Source organism: Panulirus ornatus, chromosome 56 (genome assembly GCF_036320965.1).
Source record: "Panulirus ornatus isolate Po-2019 chromosome 56, ASM3632096v1, whole genome shotgun sequence".
NCBI lineage: Eukaryota > Metazoa > Arthropoda > Malacostraca > Decapoda > Palinuridae > Panulirus > Panulirus ornatus.
The window spans coordinates 29211004-29233390 of NC_092279.1; the positions used below are offsets into that span (position 1 = coordinate 29211004).

The 22387-nt window shown below is 48.6% G+C and overlaps 1 protein-coding gene across 18 annotated transcripts in view; it reads left to right on the forward strand.

Moving 5' to 3' along the window:
* LOC139766043 (muscleblind-like protein 1) overlaps window positions 1–22387 on the forward strand; it is a 1286706-nt gene that overhangs the window by 971647 nt on the left and 292672 nt on the right. Inside the window, exon 1 of one of the 18 annotated variants that reach the window (XM_071694181.1) lies at window positions 19003–19108. The exons of the other annotated variants lie outside the window; for them this stretch is intronic. The gene's annotated coding sequence lies outside the window, so the exon portion shown is untranslated. Of the gene's footprint in view, window positions 1–19002; window positions 19109–22387 lie in introns of those variants that run through there. 18 annotated transcript variants of the gene reach the window in all.

Genomic DNA, 22387 nt, shown 5'->3' on the forward strand with positions numbered 1-22387 from the left:
TATATATATATATATTGGAAAGGATCACAGTTTTGCGCGTGATCAAGTATATTCCTGTGAGTCCACGTGGAAAATGAAACACGATAAGTTCCCAAGTGCACTTTCGTGTAATAATCACATCAGCAGGGGAGACACAAGAGAGAAATATAAGTCAGTTGATATACAACGAAGAGACGTAGCTAGGACGCCATATGGTAAACATGTGATTGTCCAAGACAGACAATGAGCGTATCATAAACTTGTGTGGATAAGAAGGGGAATTGTTTACAAATTTTATTAACAATAAAGCTATCCAATTTGTATAAACCTTCACTAATATTTAGGTTATGATTCTTTGTGTATTTAGTAATAGAAGATTCAATAATATTTCTCGTGGTACTGGAATAATATTTCTCTGGTACTGGAGTTAGAGTTAATAACAGAGATGGCATTACTCCAGTCAATACAATTATCGTTAACAAGCTTAACAATATCAATATTAATTTTGGTTTCAGACTTGTTAGCTTTGATGTTTCCTCACTTTTCACAAAAGTTCCAGTTGATGAACGTTTAGAATATTTATTTGATGTTTTGGATGATATTCATTTACCTGTTTCAAAGTCTGTTTTCATTGAACTGATAAAATTGCGTATAAAAGACTGTGTATTTCAATTCAATGGAGATTGTTATGCTAAAAAAAAATTGGTATGGCAATGGGTAACCATCTTATATGAATTTTTTGAAACAAAATTACTAAAAGATATCTTACCTTCTAATGCAATTTGGTTTAGGTATGTAGATGATGTTCTTTGTGTCTGGCCAACAAATGAAAATCTACGAACATTTCTCCTCTTACTTAACAATTTAGTACCCTCCATCAAATTTACTTTAGAAAATGAAAGTAATATGTTACCATTCTTAGATTGCAAGGAAACAAGTTTAAGTTTATTATATACAAAAAACTACCAATGTATGCTCATATATCCATTATTACTCTTTTTAACATGACAGTGTTAAATTATTATCACTTCAGTCTATGTTCCTTAGGTCATTACGTATTTGCAGTCCAGAATATATTGATGATGAGTTTGAGAAGCAGTATTTTATTGGATCAAAGTTAAAGTACTCTAGATCTTTCATTGATGAATCCCTTAAGTTAGCAAAGAAATCATTTTATAGAGTTGAGCCCAAACCTCCCATTGACACCAAGAACCTATTAGTTCTCCCTTTTGATGATAATTTTACTTTACTTCCCATGATGTTTAAATCCTTTAATGTAAGTGTTGCCTTCAGAAACAATGCTACTATAAAAAATATCTTAAGAACTCACCAGAAAATTCTCCTGGATGCATCTATATAGTGCCTTGTAGAAATTGTGATAGGTTTTATGTTGGGCAGACTGGTAAGGATCTTTCTGTTAGACTTAAGCAACATGAATATAGTATAAGAACGAGACAAGAATCAAATGCTATGTTTGATCATGTTAAAAACGATGATCATTGTATTGACTGGTGTAATGCTATCTCTGTGATTAACTTTTAACTCCAGTACCACGAGAAATATCATTGAATCTTCTGTTATTAAACACCCAAAGAATTATACTCTTAATATTAGTGAAGGTCTATACAAATTGGATAACTTTATTGTTGATAAAATTTGTAAACAATTCACCTTGACCTCATAAGTTTATAATACGCTCGTTGTCTGTCTTGGACAATCGCATGTTTACCAAATGGCGTCCTAGCTACGTCTCTTCGTTTTATATCAACTGACTGTTATATTTCTCTCTTGTGTTTCTCCTTATGATGTGATTATTACACGAAAGTCCACTTGGGAACTTATCGTGTTTCATTTTCCCCGTGGACTATATATATATATATATATATATATATATATATAGAGAGAGAGAGAGAGAGAGAGAGAGAGAGAGAGAGAGAGAATCGCTATTTTTCAAGTCGTTTTGGAGTGGGGGTTTTTATATACCGGCAACATTTGCAATGTTTACAGACTTTTGGACATGTTCAAAGACTGCCACAGTCGCATCTGTACATTCAACAATTTTTTTTTTTTGTTGTTGTTTCTTTAAAAAAAAAAATTTCCCTTGGAAATAATTCCCAGTTCGACCATCATGATTCTGGAGTGATTGCGGGCGTGTTGAACGGATTGGTGTGTATTCCCGAAGCCAAATCCTGTCATCACTTGGCCGCTGTGTATCTGGCACAAGCTTCCGCTATCCACACGGCCGGACGCGGTTATCAGCAGAACGTAAACTTTTAACAAGTATTTTTTTTTTTTTTTTGTTTTCATTCCAAGCTTTCGCACAGCCGAGCCTACAACACGGATGGGCTTGGGCTGCAGGGGGAGAGCCAAACTGGAGCAGCAGTCCAACGGATTTTGAGAGTGGTGTGTGTGTGTGTGTGTGTGTGTGTGTGTGTCTGTGTGTGTGTGTGTGTGTGTGGGGGGGGGGGGGGCTTTTCAAATTTTTTAGACGGGATCGCTGTTCCTTTCGTCCCTCCGTCGTCCAGTTGTTTTCTGTCCCCTGGGTTCTGTCCGTCTCGTGTCTGGTTTCCAGTCGCCCCACACTCTCCTGGCCATCTCGGCTCGGCTGTCTTGTCCTGATTCACATCTCGCGTGTGTTTACTGTCTGGATCCACCGTCTCCCCGTCTTCTGTCCGTTGTTTTATGCCGTCATATCTGTCTTCCGTTCCCGTCTGGCGCAGCAATTACCGTCTCCTGTGTCAAGTGTCTCCATTGTCCCTTCTTAAGGCGGTCGCCTCCTGTCCCAACATCATTCTGTCTCATTCTTCTCTTCCTCTGTCCCTCTGTTTCTTACCTTGACATTTCCTTCCCTGTCGCGTGTGTCTGTGTCTCGTATTGCCCCTCTCTTTCTTCTCCTCCTCCTCCTCCTCCTCCTCCTCTGTCTCTCTTGTCTCTGTCATATCCTCCTCCTCCTCCTCCTCCTCCTCCTCTGTCTCTTGTCTCTGTCATATCCTCCTCCTCCTCTGTCTCCCGTGTCTCTGTCACAGCCAGTTTCTGTCACGTAATTCTCTGTTACTCCTCCCAGCTCTCTGTGTTCCTCTATGTATCGCGGGCCTCATATGGTCGTCTCCGTCCGTCCGTCTCTCTGTGTCTTCCTCCGTCTTCTCTGTCTGTTTCTCTACGTCTCACACCCGTCTTCTCTCTGTCTTCCTGTCTGCATCGTCTCCCGTCTTCTCTCCGTCCGCCTCTCTGCTTGCCCTCCCCCCCTCTCCCCTTCCCCTATCCCCTCGTCCATATCTCTGTCTCAACCCCCCCCCCCCCCACCGTCCCGTGACTCACAAGGGGGTCATCAGAGACCCCACATGAAGGGCGCCCCCTCACATGACTCACATGGGACTCACGCGCCAAGTATTTCAAACCATAAGCTTTTTTCTTTTTTTTTTCTTTTTTTCTTTTCTTTTTGCCCTTTTTTTTCCAGCAGGGGTGAAGGAGGTGAGGTCCGCCATAACCTTTTTCGCTCCGTTGGAGAAGATGGAGATTTTTTTTTTTCTCATCTTTTTTTTCAGGCTCTCTCTCTCTCTCTCTCTCTCTCTCTCTCTCTCTCTCTCTCTCTCTCTCTCTCTCTCTCTCTCTCTCTCTCTCTCTCTCTCTCTCTCTCTCTCTCACCTCACATGCTTGTATTTAAGCGTGTGATTTTTTTTTTTTTAATTTTTTACGAAGACTTCGTTGCTTGTGGCTGGCTCTTGGGAAGCTCCGGTGTACTGAGGAGGTGAAGAACTGTTGTGTGTGTGTGTGTGTGTGTGTGTGTGTGTGTGTGTAGTGAAGGACGGTAGCGTACCGCCGCACGCTCGTGGTCTTCACGAAAGACACTTGTGAGTGCGTACGTGTTGTTCGTGTCGTTACGAAGCGTTCATCTGTGAACGCAGACGAGGCGATAATGGTCTGTAGAATGATTTTAATGATAATCGAGTCCAATATATATATATATATATATATATATATATATATATATATATATATATATAGGGATCCCTGGGGATAGGGGAGAAAGAATACTTCCCACGTATTCCCTGCGTGTCGTAGAAGGCGACTAAAAGGGAAGGGAGCGGGGGGGCTGGAAATCCTCCCCTCTCATTTTTTTTTTTTTTCTATTTTCCAAAAGAAGGAACAGAGAAGGGGGCCAGGTGAGGATATTCCCTCAGAGGCCCAGTCCTCTGTTCTAAACGCTACCTTACTAACGCGGGAAATGGCGAATAGTTTGAAAGAAAAAGACAAAGAAATATATATATATAAATATCTTTTTCCGTGTGTGGTGTGGCAGGAGGCCAAGCGTGGTGGGGCTGCTGCCCAGACGTAACAGATAACGTTTGCCGGAGGATGGGAAGTCCCTCGTTAACCAGAAACATTGATGGCCTTCCTTGTTGGGACGTTGATGACTCGGCACCCATTATGGGACTCCAGTCATCATGAACCAGTCCGACTGGCTCCCTCCCTCAGGTGGACTCCAGCACAAGAGGAAGGGTGGGGGGGGTTGGCTGACACACCCCGTGACTAGCTTATGGCACAGCTTTACATGTGACTCACAACGGGGGAAGTTATGTTACATGTGGCTCACAAAGAGGGAAGTTATGATACATGTGGCTCACAAAGAGGGAAGTTATGATACATGTGACTCACAAGGGGGAAGGTGTTTCATATGTGACTCACATGGGGGAGGTGTGTCATGTGACTCACATGAGGGAAGGTGTGTCACATGTGATTCGAATGGGCAGTTGTGTCACACGCTGAATGTGACACACACACACACACACACACACACACACAGAGGAAAGCTAAGTGTCACACTCAGGGTTTTGCGACATTCGGTGTCGTACTTAGAATTATGTGACACTGTGTCGTACTCTGCATTGTGTCAGATTCAGGAAAGCTACACCTGTATTCAAGCTGCTGTAACAGAGGACGGTTAGTAATGTAATTTGCTGTTGTTAATTTAACCTCTGGTGGACAGATGTTAACCTCTGGTGGATAGATGTTAACCTCTGATGGACAGATGCTAATCTCTGGTGGACAGATGTTAACCTCTGATGGACAGATGCTAATCTCTGGTGGACAGATGTTAACCTCTGGTGGACAGATGTTAACCTCTGGTGGACAGATGTTAACCTCTGGTGGACAGATGTTAACCTCTGGTGGACAGATGTTAACCTCTGATGGACAGATGCTAATCTCTGGTGGACAGATGTTAACCTCTGATGGACAGATGCTAATCTCTGGTGGACAGATGTTAACCTCTGGTGGACAGATGTTAACCTCTGGTGGACAGATGTTAACTTCTGATGGACAGATGCTAATCTCTGGTGGACAAATGTTAACCTCTGGTGGACAGATTTTAACTTCTGGCAGACAGATGTTCGCCTGGAGTCGTGCTAGGTGATCTCACGTCTCTCACATCCCTGGCTGGGCACATGGCTGCTGTCCTGGGACGATGGGTCAACCCAGGCGGGTGTTGCAAGCTGCAGACCCCCGCCCGCCCGTAGCCAACACATGTAGACCGCGTGGGAAGTTTACGTGATGTTGGAAGTAGTTCTCATACGAAGCTTAGGTGATGAAACCCACTGGAAGTGTGTGACCCGCTGCGTCACAAGACATAGCAGCAGCATCACCCACGTGTGACACAGCAGCAGCATCACCCACGTGTGACACAGCAGCAGCATCACCCACGTGTGACACAGCAGCATCATCACCCACGTGTGACACAGCAGCAGCATCACCCACGTGTGACACAGCAGCATCATCACCCACATGTGACACAGCAGCATCATCACCCACGTGTGACACAGCAGCATCATCACCCACGTGTGACACAGCAGCATCATCACCCACGTGTGACACAGCAGCATCACCCACGTGTGACACAGCATCATCACCCACGTGTGACACAGCAGCAGCATCACCCACGTGTGACACAGCAGCAGCATCACCCACGTGTGACACAGCAGCATCATCACCCACGTGTGACACAGCAGCATCATCACCCACGTGTGACACAGCAGCAGCATCACCCACGTGTGACACAGCAGCATCATCACCCACGTGTGACACAGCAGCATCATCACCCACGTGTGACACAATGCTGATGCTGATGTTCGTTTGAATTCCTTTGTTGTACCATCCCGTATGCCACAGTGTGGCCGGGACAAGACATCACACTCACTCGAGGAACTGGAATACATGGAGTCGAGTGATGAGTACATTGGCCACCTCACACTCAGGAAGGTGGCGCTGTGGTATGCCAGTCTACCACAGTGTAACCCCCTCCCCCCCTTAAAAGTGCCAGAGACACACCCCTCCCGCCCAATACTTTCCATAACCCGCTGAAAGTGTAACACAGCAGCGTGTGGCTTTTGCCAAACAATCTACATTTTTTTTTACCCAGGATCCTGTGTAGTGTAGTATTGACGTTAGCGATGAATATTGATGGTTTTTATTGGGTAATTACCTTCCATTGGCTTGTGTCGTGGTTGGCGGCCTTTGAGAGAGGTTAATATAGATTTAACTATTCATATCTGGGCCCTGAGGCCAGGCAGAGGTATTGGGGCGGCGCGCTACCGTTTGTACAGTTGGGTTACGTACTGTTAGATTTGTTGTGTATATTATTCATGGGTGATCCCTAGTCGTAGGCCTACTGGTCGCAGCCCTCAGTAGCCTGATTGAGCACAGGAGCAAGGCAGGAGGAGCCTAGCGGCAGACGAGGATGTGGGAGGGTAGGAGAACCTTAGGTTGGTCTCGGAGGTCATCCACACCCCAGGGTTTGGTCCGGTCCCGAGCTGTCGTGTTGCTCCTCCGCTGCTCTGGGTAATTCTCAAAACGTGTGCGTAAAGTGAAGAAGAATCTCGAAGAGTTCATTTCAACTTGTTTTTACCTAATTATCAACTTTGAATTGGTCTGTTGCATGTGGGTGATGAAAGAACCGTACAGACACCGAGGTAAGGCATGTGGCATATGGCAAGGTCGGGTTCCTGAGCCCAGCTGAGTGGAAGGGGACAACGTTAGTAAGTAGCCAGGCACGAGACAGCCACACGACTTGATACTGGCAAGTATGACCAGCTTTTAGAACAGTGTATGCAAGAGGTGTGCTGCAACCAATAGTCTGATAGATCACGCCTTCACCAGAGAGAGGCCTAGCCTCAGGCTGAGCTCTGGGGGGTTAGAGAACAGCCCCCGAAACTGTTTCTAAGAACTACAAGTGATTGGTATTATGTTCATGAAACACTAGAGGACCACTGCTTGTGGCCAGGTGCGGGGACAGATCGCTCTCGAGGTGGTTCATAGATCGGTCCAGAGGTGGTCCAGGTGACCATTAGAATACAACAACAGCAAGACCACACAAAAGTTGAGCCAGAAAACTTTTAAGAGAATTATTGTCGGACAAAAGTGTTGAACAGAATGCCATCATACACATCTACGTTAAGACCATTTTTGTAATAGTTATTTATTTATTGTTTTGTTTTAAGACTCTGCCGTGGATGGAGGTGAAGGTAGGTGGAGGTGGGTTGGTGAGGAGGGTGGGTGGGGAGAGCTGGGGTGGGTAGTAACTGGAGGGAAGATGATGTTAGGGGAGAGAAGTTTTGGCAGGGCTGAAGAGGGCGCCATTGTGTGGAAGTGGCCAAATAAAAGGTTATGGCCCAGGGTAGCGGTTTTATGGGGGTCAGAAGAAGGTGCAAGTTTTACAATCGCCCAACGTTATTTAATTATAATGTTTACGCCGAGGGCCACAAGGGAGTTAGTTTGGCTCTCTCCATCATTAAAGTCGAAATATTTTTTTTTTTTAATATGACATCAAGACAAAATGGGAGAGCAATTTTATTTTTATATATATACTAACCTCTTGAGACCGAGGTTACAACCCTCTAAGGGTATGATGACCTAGCCCTCGACCTTATCCTGAAACGGCAGGTCAAAGGTCAGGCCTTCATACTCAAGGCTCGCTCCGTCTTGGTCAAGAGGGGTTTGTACCTTGGAAGAAAATGTATATCATTTGATCTGTACAAATGTTATTGAATTTTGGGTTTTGAGAGGCAGAGTTTACACACACACACACACACACACACACACACACACACACACACACACACACACACACACACACACACACACACTTCTCATTTCCCTCATTACTATTTCGCCGTTTTCCTTGTTGGGAGGGAGCGCGAAGGACAGAAAGAAAACGGTGTCTTCCCTTCACATTCACTGTGTAGCTGTCCTATATAATGCACCGAATCCATAGCCTTCAAACAAGTTTTCCCCTGACCACTTCACATGACTGGTTTCATCCCACTGACAGAACGTCTGCCCCTCTATACCACAGCGCTCCAGTTCGTTCTGTCCTACTACACACACGCCTCTCTCAGTCCTCAGTATATTCAAACCCCAAACATTGAAAGCCATTGCTTCCAAGCATAAAGACCGCTGGTAAAAGCTTGGACGAGAGTGTTTTCAAGTTTATGATGCAGAGGCTGTCTTGATCTGATCCACCTAGTGCATTGGTAATTGTGTTCCTGGTGGTAGATAGGAGGGGTCTTCCTTCGGGAGTGTGACGATGTTACCCGCCGTCTGCATTTTGATGGAGTTTGAGAGTGGCTGAGGCAAATATGCTACTATTCAGATCCATTACAGCATGGCTAAGTGATGTTCCCCCTGTCTACAGTTGGTTTGAGAGGAGAATATCCCCTGATGAATTGGTGTTATGTGTGTGTGTGTGTGTCTGTGTCTGTGTCTGTGACCCACTGATATTGTGTATTCTTTATTGTGTGGATTTTTGAGATTTATCGCTTGAAGTGTAATGTACTAAATCCTCATTAGGTTATCTGTACAGTGATTGTGTTCTGTTTCGTACTGTTACTTACAGTATTTGTAAACGGTATTAAACTCTGCCGTTTTGATGGGATGAATGACTGCTTACATGGAGTGTATTAGCTACAGTGTACATCATCATGTTGCAGGTCTTTGCTCTCTGTGACGACTAGGAACGATTATATTAGCGGTGCATCCAGACACGATGGGCAGGTAGTGGTATAGTAAGTGGCCATGTGTTGGTAATGGCCAGTCTGAGAACTTGGCTCATAAATGCCCAGCCTCAGAACTTGGCTCACAGTGTTGGTAATGGCCAGTCTCAACTTGGCTCACATTTACCTCCCAGTTCTCCTGCTTCTGCGGCTGGTGTACGTACGTCGGCTCATAACGCTTCTCCCACAACCTTTCATCAGGCTGACAAAATTCTTGCTCAGGGGGGTCGTCGTCACGTCTTGCTCAGGGGGGGTCGTCGTCACTTATTGCTGAGGGGGTCGTCGTCACGTCTTGCATGGGGGTCGTCGTCACGTCGTGCTCAGGGGGGTCGTCGTCACGTCTTGCTCAGTGGGGGTCGTCGTCACGTCGTGATCAGGGGGGGGTTGTTGTCACGTCTTGATCAGGGGGGGTCGTCGTCACGTCGTGATCAGGGGGGGTCGTCGTCACGTCGTGATCAGGGTGTCGTCCCCATCGTACTCAAAGGTCGTACCCACCGGTACGTTTTCTTGATAACGACGACGTATTAGGTACGCTTTTCGTCCTTAGTAGAGCGACGGTTCTTTCCGTGGGTGCGACGCGCAAAACAGTTCCTCCACACGCACACTGGCCTGGTGTACACACACACACACACACACACACACACACACACACACACACACACACACACACCTGACGTATGGCAATCCACCGCAAGGGTTTGCTCCATGTAAGTTAGGGTGTAATGCATAGATTGTCAGGTACTGACGTGCCACGTTATAAGTTGTTGGCCCGGGAGCTGTGGCTTCAAGCCCTCCCCAAGCACTAAGCTGGGGTTCTGGCCCAGCTGTATCGGTGGTGGTGGTGGGGGCTGCTTGTGGCGATGTATGGTAGTGCTTGCGATGGTGGCTGATTGTGGTGGGAGTGAGGGTGATAGTTGTAGCGCTTGCGATGGTGTTGAGATGGGCATGGTCGTGTGGTGATTGTGGTAGCGGTAGGGTGGTACTGCTGCAGCTGTGATGCTTTTGTTGCTGGTAGCAGCGGTACCAGTGCCGCTGTAGTGTTGTTGTTGCTAGTAGCAGTAGTACCAATGCTGCTGTCGTGTTGTTGCTAGTAGCAGTATTACCACTACGGGAGTCATTCCTTCAGCAGGTCCCTGATCTAACGCTGGTGTAGATACTGTCAGCCACAATGCTTCTGTTGTGTTGCCACTTGGTGCGCTAGTCATGGTCTCTCTCTCTCTCTCTCTCTCTCTCTCTCTCTCTCTCTCTCTCTCTCTCTCTCTCTCTCTCTCTCTCTCTCTCTCTCTCTCTCTCTCGATGATTTTGTAAATGCGAGTAATTTCCCATGGAGGAGGAACTTGCAAATTAAGCTCACGTTTATTGTGTTAAATTTTTTCTGGAGTTTCTGAGGCGCGCAGAACACGCTGGAGCCAGTGGAAGGTTGTGTGTAGTGTACAGCAGCCGGTACAGTGCTATACCGTATGATGGAGTACAGTAGGGAGGAGAAGAGTGACCTCAGGAGGGTGTGGTGAGGGCAGGAGGTGACCATAGTTGGGGATGGCTTGGGCAGGTGGTGGCCCGGGGTAGACGGCTGATAGAGCAGTGGCATGTGGGCAAGGCAGGGCGGGGCGGGGCATGACCGGGGTGGACTATAGCAGGAGGTGGTGGCCAGGCTTGGGGAAGGGAGAGGGGGTTGGCCACACCAGCAGTAGATAGCGGCCATGTTAGTAATTGGTGAGCACAGCAATGGGTGGTGGCCAGGGGAAGAGGATGACCCACGTACCGAGAGACCGACCCTCCTCCTCCTCCTCCTCCTCCTCCTCTCGCAGAACCCGTCCACCATCTCCGTGCCTCACCGGCTGTGTGGCAGTAAACTGCTGACACACCCACCCTCCCACGCGGTCACCGGGGGACTCCCTCCGACGCTCCGCCCGAGCGCTGTCCGCCGCTACACTCAACGTGAACTCACCAGAGCTCGTACAGACACACACATAATCACAGTCCTTTACTTGCCATTGTGAATATCATGGATCGTCCAGGGGCAAGTGTGGAACGAGGCAGTTAATGAGCTTAGTTATGTCTTGGGTATGTTTGAAGTCAACTACTGCATGACTATAACCCATCCCTCATGTAACTGTTCATTAACTTAATGTACGACTGACCACCACTAAATACATAATGGATCGACCATTTGTATGTACTATGAATCTTCCTGTGTATCTACCCTCCGTGACTACGTACCTCACTCACGTTCTGGTCCTGAACGTACCAGTACGCAGCTCTGTCTTGATCTTGAACACGTTGATTGGTTAATTAACTAGCTACTGTTATGACTTCCCAGTTATGTGGTGTCTCATTTGTGTACTTTAAGCCGATTGGCTCCCTGAAGTCAATGAATAGTTCATTGTTGTTGTTATTATTATTATTATTATTATTATTATTATTGTTGTTGTTGTTGTTTGTATAGCATTGGTTAGCGGCCAGGGTAAGGGGTCGGCCATGTTGGACCCCCACCATGGTCGAGGGAGGTTGGGGGCCAAGTGCCGTTATTTCGAAGAAGTGTATGACGTCAGCATCCCGCCCGTTTTCTGTGGTGATTTTGTAGTTTATAGACGGTTTGTTAGTGGCGCAATTTTTTCTAGTAGTTATTCTGTTCTTCATGCGAGTTCTACTAATGGAAATGTATATCACTGTATGAGGGAGTGTCGTATGTATTTCAGCAAACACACTTGTACTTATTAGTGTTGGTAGTTTAATGCCCATCAGATGCCTCATATTACGCTATAGTGTTTTTCTGCGTATAGTGATCGACATGACCCGGGTTGAATACGCCCCAGTCCAGGTCATCTCGGGTAAAAGAAAAGAAAAAGATGATTAATCATGGCTCCACTGGTGACTGTTGGATTATGTAGACCTGTTTTTGTGTTCATTAGATTTAGTTTTTTTGAAAAATATTGTGTCTATATCAACCTTTGTTGTTGGTAAGGATAAGAAGAGGGGATCAACCCATCATTGTATTGAGCGTTCATATGTATCTTGCATGATTCTGTTACCCCGTAATGAATTATTACCTTTGAAGTCTTGTGTCAGTGTGGTAAGCGTCTGTCGTTATCCGCTCGTCTTGCAGATGTGATATTTCCATGATGTACGTTGGGTACAGCTTGCACCAGGGCGTACAATGATTTTTGATGTGTGCTGGTATGAACGGGGCACCCAAGCTCATCACCCTGTGAGGGGGGGTAGCGCAAAGGGAATGTACAGAGGTCACAAAGGTCTCTGGTCAGGCTGCCGTGGCCTGATACTGAATGCAAGGTCATCCTAGACCTAAACATGTATGGCTATTTGTGATGACCAAGAACACGTCTTGTCTCAATATGGTCGCTCATATGGCACTTCTTTATAATACTCTGTGATACTTATATGTTAACTATACATAAGGCATTGAATCAAATCACTATATATGTGATATTTTTGTTTTTATTTATTACTTCGATCTTGAAATCGTCGTAATTGAAAATTTGAGATTTGTTCCGCATTGACGTGTCTCCTGGGCACCACCCGCCCACGTCCGTCCCCGATGCGCAGTTGTTTCCTTGCAGCAGCAGACGATCCTCCTGCAGACGGCGCGGCGGCCATGCCACAGGGGCGCATGTGGTGGACTGACTCACCCTGCCGCAGGGGTCGTTGGTGTGGCGGCGTCACGGGCCTCGCCTGGCGCCAGCCCTCCAGAGGTCACCTCAGGTCAAGCCAGCTGACGACCAACTCTGACCGGTAGAGCTTATGCTTGGAGGTCAGGTCACTCGGGATTTAGGCTGTTGTTAATGTGGTTAGGTTAGGCCAGCTTAGCTGAGGCCACGAGTCGTGTTAGCGGCACCTTCGTTGGGTTTTGCTCGGTGTAAGTGAAACCAGTCGAGATTGTCGACACAGACGACAGATTACGAGAGATTAAGGTCGGTACATGGCAGTTAACTGGTGAGTGAAACCAGTTCTGGTGAGGCCAAAGGGTGGCTGGTTGGTCGTGTAGTTGCAGCTGGTAGATGGTGGTTGGTTGTGGTTCTGGTATGATGGTGGTGGTGGTGGTGGTGATCGTGGTTGGCTCTGGTGGTCATGGATCTGATGTGGTGGTGGTGGTGGTGGTGATAGGTTCTGTTAGGGTGTGTTGTTGGTTCTCATACGGTGTGGTGATGGTGGTGGTAGTGCTACGCTGTGCTGTGGTGATGGTTGGTTAACACATGGTGTGGTGATGGTTGGTTCACACACGGTGTGGTGGTGGTTGGTGGCAGTCTTAACATGGTGCCACTGTGGTGATTGGTTCTCTTGTGTGGTATGGTAGGTTGTGAGGAGCCCGGGTTGATGATATGGTCACCGTGTACAGTGGTGATGGTTCTTCTAGTGTTACTGAGATTTTTACATAAAAAAAAAAATTGTGGAAGCGAACATATTTTTTTCCTGTGACATTTTGGATGATGGAGACATAGCAGTGGGCAGGTGTAGGTAAGTCTGGAGCACACACTGGCTGTACCACAATACATAGAGAAGTTGATGTTGCCACTGTTCCTCGCAATGCTGCCTCTGTTATGAAGGGAGTAGTGGCACCTTGTTCCTGTGGGATAAACGGAGGGAGTAATGGGGAGAGTGAAGAGTACACCACCGTAACAGAGGGAAGGAAGGGACAGTAGATAACACGTGTGGAGGGCAGGAAGGAACAGGAGACGGGAGTAGGGAGGGAGGTGGCGTGTGAACAGACTCCAGGACTGGGGTATAATAAAGTAGGGTAGTGGCGGCGTGTTGGTGTGGCGCCATAAAACGCCAGCATAACAGCGGCAGACTGTACCTGAGTGTGAGGCCACTGTACCTGATCCTTCCTCCTTCCTATTGTGGACTTGACTGGCTTCATTGTGTACTCCGTTGCCACCACCACCTGAGGCGCCCCGCCATTATGCTTGGCTCTGCCTTAACTTCGTCGGCCCAACAATGGTAAAAGAACGGACGGGCAATCCACACTTAGGGAATAGTTTGAATGAAGTCGGTATTGTAGTTATCCTCCCTCCCAGGTGAAGCAAACTGGTGGGTGGGGGGGTGTTGAGGTAGGAGGAGGACTAGTGTGGTCACTGTATAATGGATGTGTGTTTACACAAGCTGATTTCCTGGAGGCTCCAGCACAGCTGACCGCAAGGGCAAAGCTCGACATAGTTGTATTGATTCAGTTATACACTCGGTATGGTGACCCAGTAGTCTTGGGCGGAAGGCCCTTCGAGAAAGGCTTATTTACCAGAGGATCGCCTCCCGGCTGTAGACACACAGGCTGACCGGCTGGGTCAGGCCAAGCCTGATGCCTTGTCATATTAAGAGGAAAACCTTTCGTATAAATGGCTCGGGCGGGGCTTGGAAACAATGGCCCGTTCGTTGGAGAACATTTAAAAAGCCTTCCTGGAGAAATGCGTACGTTGCGCGCCAGGCTGGTCAGGATATGGTAGGCCTACGGGCCCCAGTGCCTCTGGGAACGTGACTTAGAGAAGAAAAAAAAAGCAACATTGTAGCTTGGTAGGAGACCGAGCTGGGTGGATAAGAGACCCCGATAGCATCAGAAAATATACATATATATATGCATACTCTCTGGACGTAGGCATATGTGTACGCTTCCCTCCTTTGTGGAATGGAATGTCTTTGCTGGCTGGAGTGGAATCACGCTGCTTAAACGGTGGCCGTACTTCCAGGTGACTCCAGCAGCTGGAGGCTGTTCCAGGAAACACTCCTGGAACGGTTGGTTGTATTGGAAGCATGGGGTAGATATATGGGGAAGGGTGCTATACACCCGTGTGTGTGTGTGTGTGTGTGTGTGTTATCACCGGCATTACCATACACCATCATCTTCAGTACCTTCATCTTCACCAGCATCACCACCATCATTACACACTCCCCTACCATACACTATCACCGAAACCACTAGCGCGTCTCCACCACCACCACCACCACCGTACGTCACCTCCACCACCACACTCCTCCTCCAACACTAGACACCATTATCAGGTGGGCATAAAGCATGGTGTGGAGAGAGAGAGAGAGAGAGAGAGAGAGAGAGAGAGAGAGAGCGTGGCTTCTAGTGTGATCCCGGAGAGTTTAGAACTGGCTCGCGAAGCGTGGCTGCATCAGGGAGGATGCGAAGGTCCTCACAGTCACTACCAGTCACTACCACTCACCAACACTGACGTCGTACGTCATTAGAATGTTGGGCGAGGCCTCGGCTGTTGGGTGCGACGCTCGTACCTTCCTGTGCTGTTGGCGTGACGGTAGTAAAATGGTCCCGTCGCTGGAGAACGGAGGAAAATGATATATACCCAGGCCTTTGTCAGAGCCTTTTTGGCACGCGCGACCTTGGCGTCACGCGTGGCACAAAGTGCGTGTGAACTGGCGCAAAGTGGGAGGATGGATGGAACACCTGACCAGCACACAGACCACGACGGGACGTTAGCTGTGTCCTTGGTACATTGTGCCTCTGTCCCTCATACGGTTCTTCAGTTGTCTGCATCATGAGATGCGGACACAAACTCCCTCACCACGGACATACGACGCCACTGAATGAGAATCCGCTTTGACGAGACCTAGTGAAAATAGTGACGTCATCAGTGAACCACCGGGGGGGGAAAAAAACCCCGCTTTGATGGAGATGTTTCACATCCTTTCGTTATGAGGAAGTTGTGGAAGGCGGTTAACGTCAGATGGCCTGTGAGTTAAGCATGGGTCGGCTGGATTGTACGAACGGTCAAGACGAGAGAGAGAGAGAGAGAGAGAGAGAGAGAGAGAGAGAGAGAGAGAGAGAGAGAGAGACCAAACTGTTGATGATCATTTTCAAAAGCGATCCTCACTAGAACACTCGTGTGCTAACATCACCCATCACTTGCGCCGAAATATATAGTCAGGAAAAAAAAAATGGTCAAAGATCGCTCACAGACTCAATTAAATCGAGTCGAAAAATTAGGGAACTTCTGTGAGGGCCTTAAGAGCACTCGAGACGGTGAAGTGCAGAGGGAAAAGTGATGTGATTTATGCCTGGGAGATGCAGGAGAGGCATGATCATTAGTCTTCGCCCAAAGACCATTTCTAATTGACATGAAAGATTTTGGAAAGTGACGATCCATTAAAATCAATACGCGGCAAGAAAATGGAGGGAGAATAACTGTGTAAACCTCCGGGGCATGAGAGTGTCCAGCTTGCTTCCTTCACTACCTCACTGTCATTGTCTCTTATCACAGCAGTCATATCACAACCACCACAACCCAGCTACCACCACAACCACGACCCAGCTACCACCACAACCACGACCCAGCTACAACCACCACCACGACCCAGCTACCACCACAACCACGACCCAGCTACCACCACAACCACGACCCAGCTACAACCACAACCACGACCCAGCTACCACCACAACCCAGCTACAACCACAACCACGACCCAGCTACAACCACAACCACGACCCAGCTACAACCACAACCACGACCCAGCTACCACCACAACCCAGCTACCACCACAACCACGACCCAGCTACCACCACAACCACGACCCAGCTACCACCACAACCACGACCCAGCTACCACCACAACCACGACCCAGCTACAACCACAACCACGACCCAGCTACAACCACAACCACGACCCAGCTACAACCACAACCCAGCTACAACCACAACCACGACCCAGCTACAACCACAACCACGACCCAGCTACAACCACAACCACGACCCAGCTACAACCACAACCCAGCTACAACCACAACCACGACCCAGCTACAACCACAACCACGACCCAGCTACCACCACAACCACAACCCTTTCTCCTCTTCCTGGTGCACTTTTACCATCACTGCTACCACAGTCATCATCTCTCGTGTGGAACTCTCTCTTTCCTCTGTCTGTTCCCTCTGTTTGTGAGAGAGAGAGAGAGAGAGAGAGAGAGAGAGAGAGAGAGAGAGAGAAGGACGAAGCAACCAACACCAGTTGACGTTCCTCAACGACTTGCTCGTAAACTAGACGTGCGCTGCCCTTAGGTTTATTGGGCCCCCTGGGAGACCTAGCTGTCTGGGAGAGAGAGAGAGAGAGAGAGAGAGAGAGAGAGATTATGTCCTTGTGTTACATGTTATATGTATATATGCAGGTATATATGTATTTTTTTTTCACCCACTTCATGAAAGCTGCAGTTATGTCTCCTGGATGACTGAGATGATGGCTACATACGTCGGTAGAGGTAGTTTGCCACACACACACACACACACACACACACACACACACACACACACACACACACACTTGTACTCCTTGTGGACATATGTCCACTTGCTTATTACGCACACATGTTCTCGTCATGTCATGTCACCAGGTGATCATCAAGATGATGGGATCATAAGGGAGGGGGGCACGTGGCTCCGGCTCGGTAAATGCCATTAAAACTAGTGCGTGTGTGATGGAGTTTGGGTTAGTGTTCCCTGGGGGTTCAGTGGCAGCCTGCCTCACTGGCTGGCTCTCCAGGTGGGTGGATGGTGCTCGAAGTGCTGGATGGTCCTGGAAGTGCTGGGTGGTGCCAGAGAGAAAGATCGAAAGGTGGTGTGGGCAGTGAGGGTAGTGGCAGTAGTAGAGGCAGTCAGATGCCTCTGTTGCAGGTGGTTTTGGTAGGGGGGGAGAAGGGCAGATGGTACTAGGGGAAGACGGTGTTGTGAGAAGTATAGCATGCTGCTGGCAGTGGCTGCCCCTGAGGGTTGGTTGATGGTACTTACACGTGATGTTTCAAGTGTTTAATGTCTTGGATGCTGATGATAGGAGAGGACGGTGGGTGGTGGATAGTGTTATTGTCCGAGAGAGAGAGGTTGGGCGAGGGTATTCCATTCTCCTAGATGAGGCTAGAAGGTGTTGAGTCCTCCTAGATGAGTCAGGAAGGTGTTGAGTCCTGGATGAGTCAGGAAAGTGTTGAGTCCTTCTGAATGAGCCAGGAAGGTGTTGAGTCCTTATGAATGAGTCAGGAAGGTGTTGAGTCGTGGATGAGTCAGGAAGATGCTGAGTCCTCCTGGATGAGTCAGGAAGGTGTTGAATGCCTCTGGGTGAGTCAGGAAGGTGATGGACAATGTTGAGGTTGTGGATGCATTATATAGGGACGGTCGTAGGATGGCTGTGATGTAGGGGAGAACTTTGCTCTAGATCTTGAAGGCGGTTGTAGTTGTAGTGGCTATGATGATGATGATGTGGTAACTGTGGTGCTGCTGGTGATGGTAAGAGGTGCTACAGTTAGCAGTCGTGATCCAGGTAATGTTCCCGATGTAACTGATGACTTTGGCATAGTAGATTTGGTTGATGGCTGATACCATGAACGTGTTTGGACCTAAGGCAGTTTGGGGGTGCAGTGGTGGGGGAAGTACCAGCACCGGCCCACCTCCCGTCCTCCCCATCATTGTGGATGCCCATCAGGTCTTGGGATGGACCCCTCGTAAGCATATGGGGACACCGCTGGCTGACCCTGGTACGTAGGGGTACTGTAGAGCCGCCCAGGAGTGCAAGAACAAGCCTGGGCTGGGCATGGTCCGCGCCGTATGGTTAGTGTGGTGGTGGTTCCAGGAACATGTGCTGCAGTGTGTCAGTATCGGTCGATTAGTTAACATTTATTGTCTCCTTGTACCATTTTTTATTTTATATCAACTGAAGATGTTTTCACGTCTTTTGATATTTCACTTATTTTCATCATACGTAGCCTCCTCCATCTCGCTCTTCCTTCCTGTGTCGGATCCGGATGCCGGTAATATAGGGTTGGTCAACCTAAGGGATGTTTGTTCAGTCTCTGTTGATCCTGGGTTCATTGTGTGGCCCTCCACACACACAGACACACACACACACACACACACACACACACACACACACACACACTAATGGTCGACACCCGAGAGTTCAATAAGTCTATATAGATCATTGTTACTGACACTTATAGCTGTCACTTGTGGTGTACTAATGGTTGTGTTTTCCTCTGTACAGGTGAGTGTGTGGAGCCGTGGCAGCCCAGCTGTGTGGGAGAGAGGCGGTGTACAGGATGCAGCCGCCTGGGTGTTGAGTATACACCATGTGTTAAGTATGCACCATGTTGAGTATACACAGTGTGTTGAGTATGCACCATGTGTTGAGTATACACCATGTGTTGAGTGTATACACCATGTGTTGAGTGTATACACCATGTAACACTGTACTACTGAGTTCTTGTGTATACTCACGTTGAGTTGTGTATGTCAAATGTGAGGGATACCAGCACCTGATTGTGTCAGAGGGGTCGTGGTACACTCACGTTGAACGTATACATAGTAGTCTAATAGCCCCAAGGGTTAGGTCAAAGGCTATAGCCGTCTGACGTGGCTCGCCACCAAGGGTCAGGTCAAAGGCTATAGCCCTCTAACGTGGCTCACCACCAAGGGTAAGGTCAAAGGCTATAGCCCTCTGACGTGGCTCACCACCAAGGGTCAGGTCAAAGGCTATAGCCCTCTGACGTGGTTCACCACCAAGGGTCAGGTCAAAGGCTATAGCCCTCTGACGTGGTTCATAACAAGGGTCGGTCAGGTCAAAGGCCACAGACCATCATACCCAAGGATTATGTCTTCGTGTACCAAGGGTCAACCACACACACTGAGGACGTAGGTTATAATTGGCTGTTAGTTATTGATTTTTTTGTAGTTGCGGGTGGAGGGGGGGGACGTGTGGTGTACCCTCTCTTGTGTTCAGTTCCCCCCTGACGAAGAGTATGGTCTGGTTCCCCCCCCCCTGACGAAGAGTATGGTCTGCTATTCCTCGTAACATGCCTCGGGCTGGAATAAGAAGTTCTGTGGTGGACGGAGGGATGTCACCACCAGCTTGCCTGTGTTATCCAAGTGGTTTAAGGGTTTCAGGCTACGGCTGGGAGGCCACAACAGCGGTGTGTCACGGGCCATGCTGTGGTCCTGTGGCTCGGCCAACCCCACCAGTGTGTCACGGGCCATGCTGTGGTCCTGTGGCTCGGCCCCCGCCCCCCTCGGCGTGTCACGGACCATGCTGTGGTCCTGTGGCTCGGCCCCCCCCTCGGCGTGTCACGGGCCATGCTGTGGTCCTGTGGCTCGCCCACCCCACCAGCGTGTCACGGGCCATGCTGTGGTCCTGTGGCTCGGCCAACCCCACCGGTGTGTCACGGGCCATGCTGTGGTCCTTTAGCTCGGCCCCCCCCCCCCGGCCATGCTGTGGCCCTGTGGTTCCCCCCTTCCCCCCCGGGCGTGTCACGGGCCATGCTGTGGTCCCGTGGCTCGCCCCCCCCCCTTACCCCTCGGGCGTGTCACGGGCCATGCTGTGGTCGTGTAGATGTACGTACTGGGTGGTCGTAGTCAGTTGGCTGGTCGTGGTTGGTGACGCGACCTGAAGTGTTCTGGTTGAATTGGTGTTAGGTCTTGGGGGTCGAGACAAGGTCGTTTGCGGCTGGTCCGAGGCTTGGCTGGTTTAGACTTGTTTGGTGGTGGATGGCGGGGTGTTGGGGGGGGGGGGGGGTTAGTCGTCGTGGTGTGAGCTTCGTCTGTCAACCTGCTCGAAAATTAGGAAACGACTTGTCACCTCCACGACGCCTTTTGGGTTTTAAAATGTGTTTATATTTTTTCCCTCGCTAATGGTTCTTGTTGATTAATAACGTGGGGGGCGAGGGCCTGCTCCTGCGACGCCCCTGCCAGGGCTGGTTTAAGGCGGGAGGGCAGTGTTGCTACAGGAGGCGGGGTCGTTATACATCTGCCACCCACTACCTGCAGTGTATTGGGCACTGTGGGTGGTAGACTGTGGCACTGAAGATAGTCTTTCCTAGTGGCACTGTTGATAGTGTGATCTGCCACTGTGGGTAATGTACCATGGCACTGCTGTTAGTGTGCCGTGTCGCTGGTGTACCTTGTCACTGTAGATGGTGTGCCCTGGCCACTTACGTATAGTAGATCGTGGCACTGTAGATAGTTTACCTAGTGTACCCTGGCACTGTACATAGTGTATCGTGGCACTGTAGGTAGTGAACTGTGTCACTGTAGATAGTGAACCGTGACACTGTAGTGTAGCCTGGCACTGTAGATAGTGAACCCTGGCACTGTAGATAGCGTACCATGGCACTGTAGTGAACCCTGGCACTGTAGATAGTGTACCCTGGCACTGTAGATAGTGTACCCTGGCACTGTAGATAGTGAACCTTGACACTGTAGATAGTGAACCATGGCACTGTAGATAGCGTACCATGGCACTGTAGATAGCGTACGATGTCACTGTAGATAACGTACCTTGGCACTGTAGATAGTGTACCTTGGCACTGTAGATAGTGAACCCTGGCACTATAGATAGTGTACCCTGGCACTGTAGATAGTGTACCCTGGCACTGTAGATAGTGAACCCTGACACTGTAAATAGTGAACCCTGGCACTGTAGATAGTGTACCCTGGCACTGTAGATAGTGAACCCTGACACTGTAAATAGTGAACCCTGGCACTGTAGATAGTGAACCCTGGCATTGTAGATAGCTTAACATGGCACTGTAGATAGTGAACGCTGGCACTAGATAGTGAACCCTGGCACTGTAGATAGTGTACCCTGGCACTGTAGATAGTGTACCCTGGCACTGTAGATAGTGTACCCTGGCACTGTAGATAGTGTACCCTGGCATTGTAGATAGCTTAACATGGCACTGTAGATAGTGAATCCTGGCACTAGATAGTGAACCCTGGCACTGTAGATAGTGAACCCTGGCACTGTAGATAGTGTACCCTGGCCCTGTAGATAGTGAACCTTGGCACTGTAGATAGTGAACCCTGGCACTGTAGATAGTGTACCCTGGCCCTGTAGATAGTGAACCCTGGCACTGTAGATAGTGAACCCTGGCACTGTAGATAGTGTACCCTGGCCCTGTAGATAGTGTACCCTGGCACTGTAGATAGTGAACCCTGGCACTGTAGATAGTGAACCCTGGCACTGTAGATAGTGTACCCTGGCACTGTAGATAGTGTACCCTGGCACTGTAGATAGTGTACCCTGGCATTGTAGATAGCTGAACATGGCACTGTAGATAGTGAACCCTGGCACTAGATAGTGAACCCTGGCACTGTAGATAGTGTACCCTGGCCCTGTAGATAGTGTACCCTGGCACTGTAGATAGTGAACCCTGGCACTGTAGATAGTGTAACCTGGCACTGTAGAAAGTGCACCCTGGCACTGTAGATAGTGAACCCTGGCATTGTAGATAGCTTAACATGGCACTGTAGATAGTGAACCCTGGCACTATAGATAGCGTACCATGGCACTGTAGATAGTGTACCCTGGCACTGTAGATAGTGTACCCTGGCACTGTAGATAGTGCACCCTGGCACTGTAAATA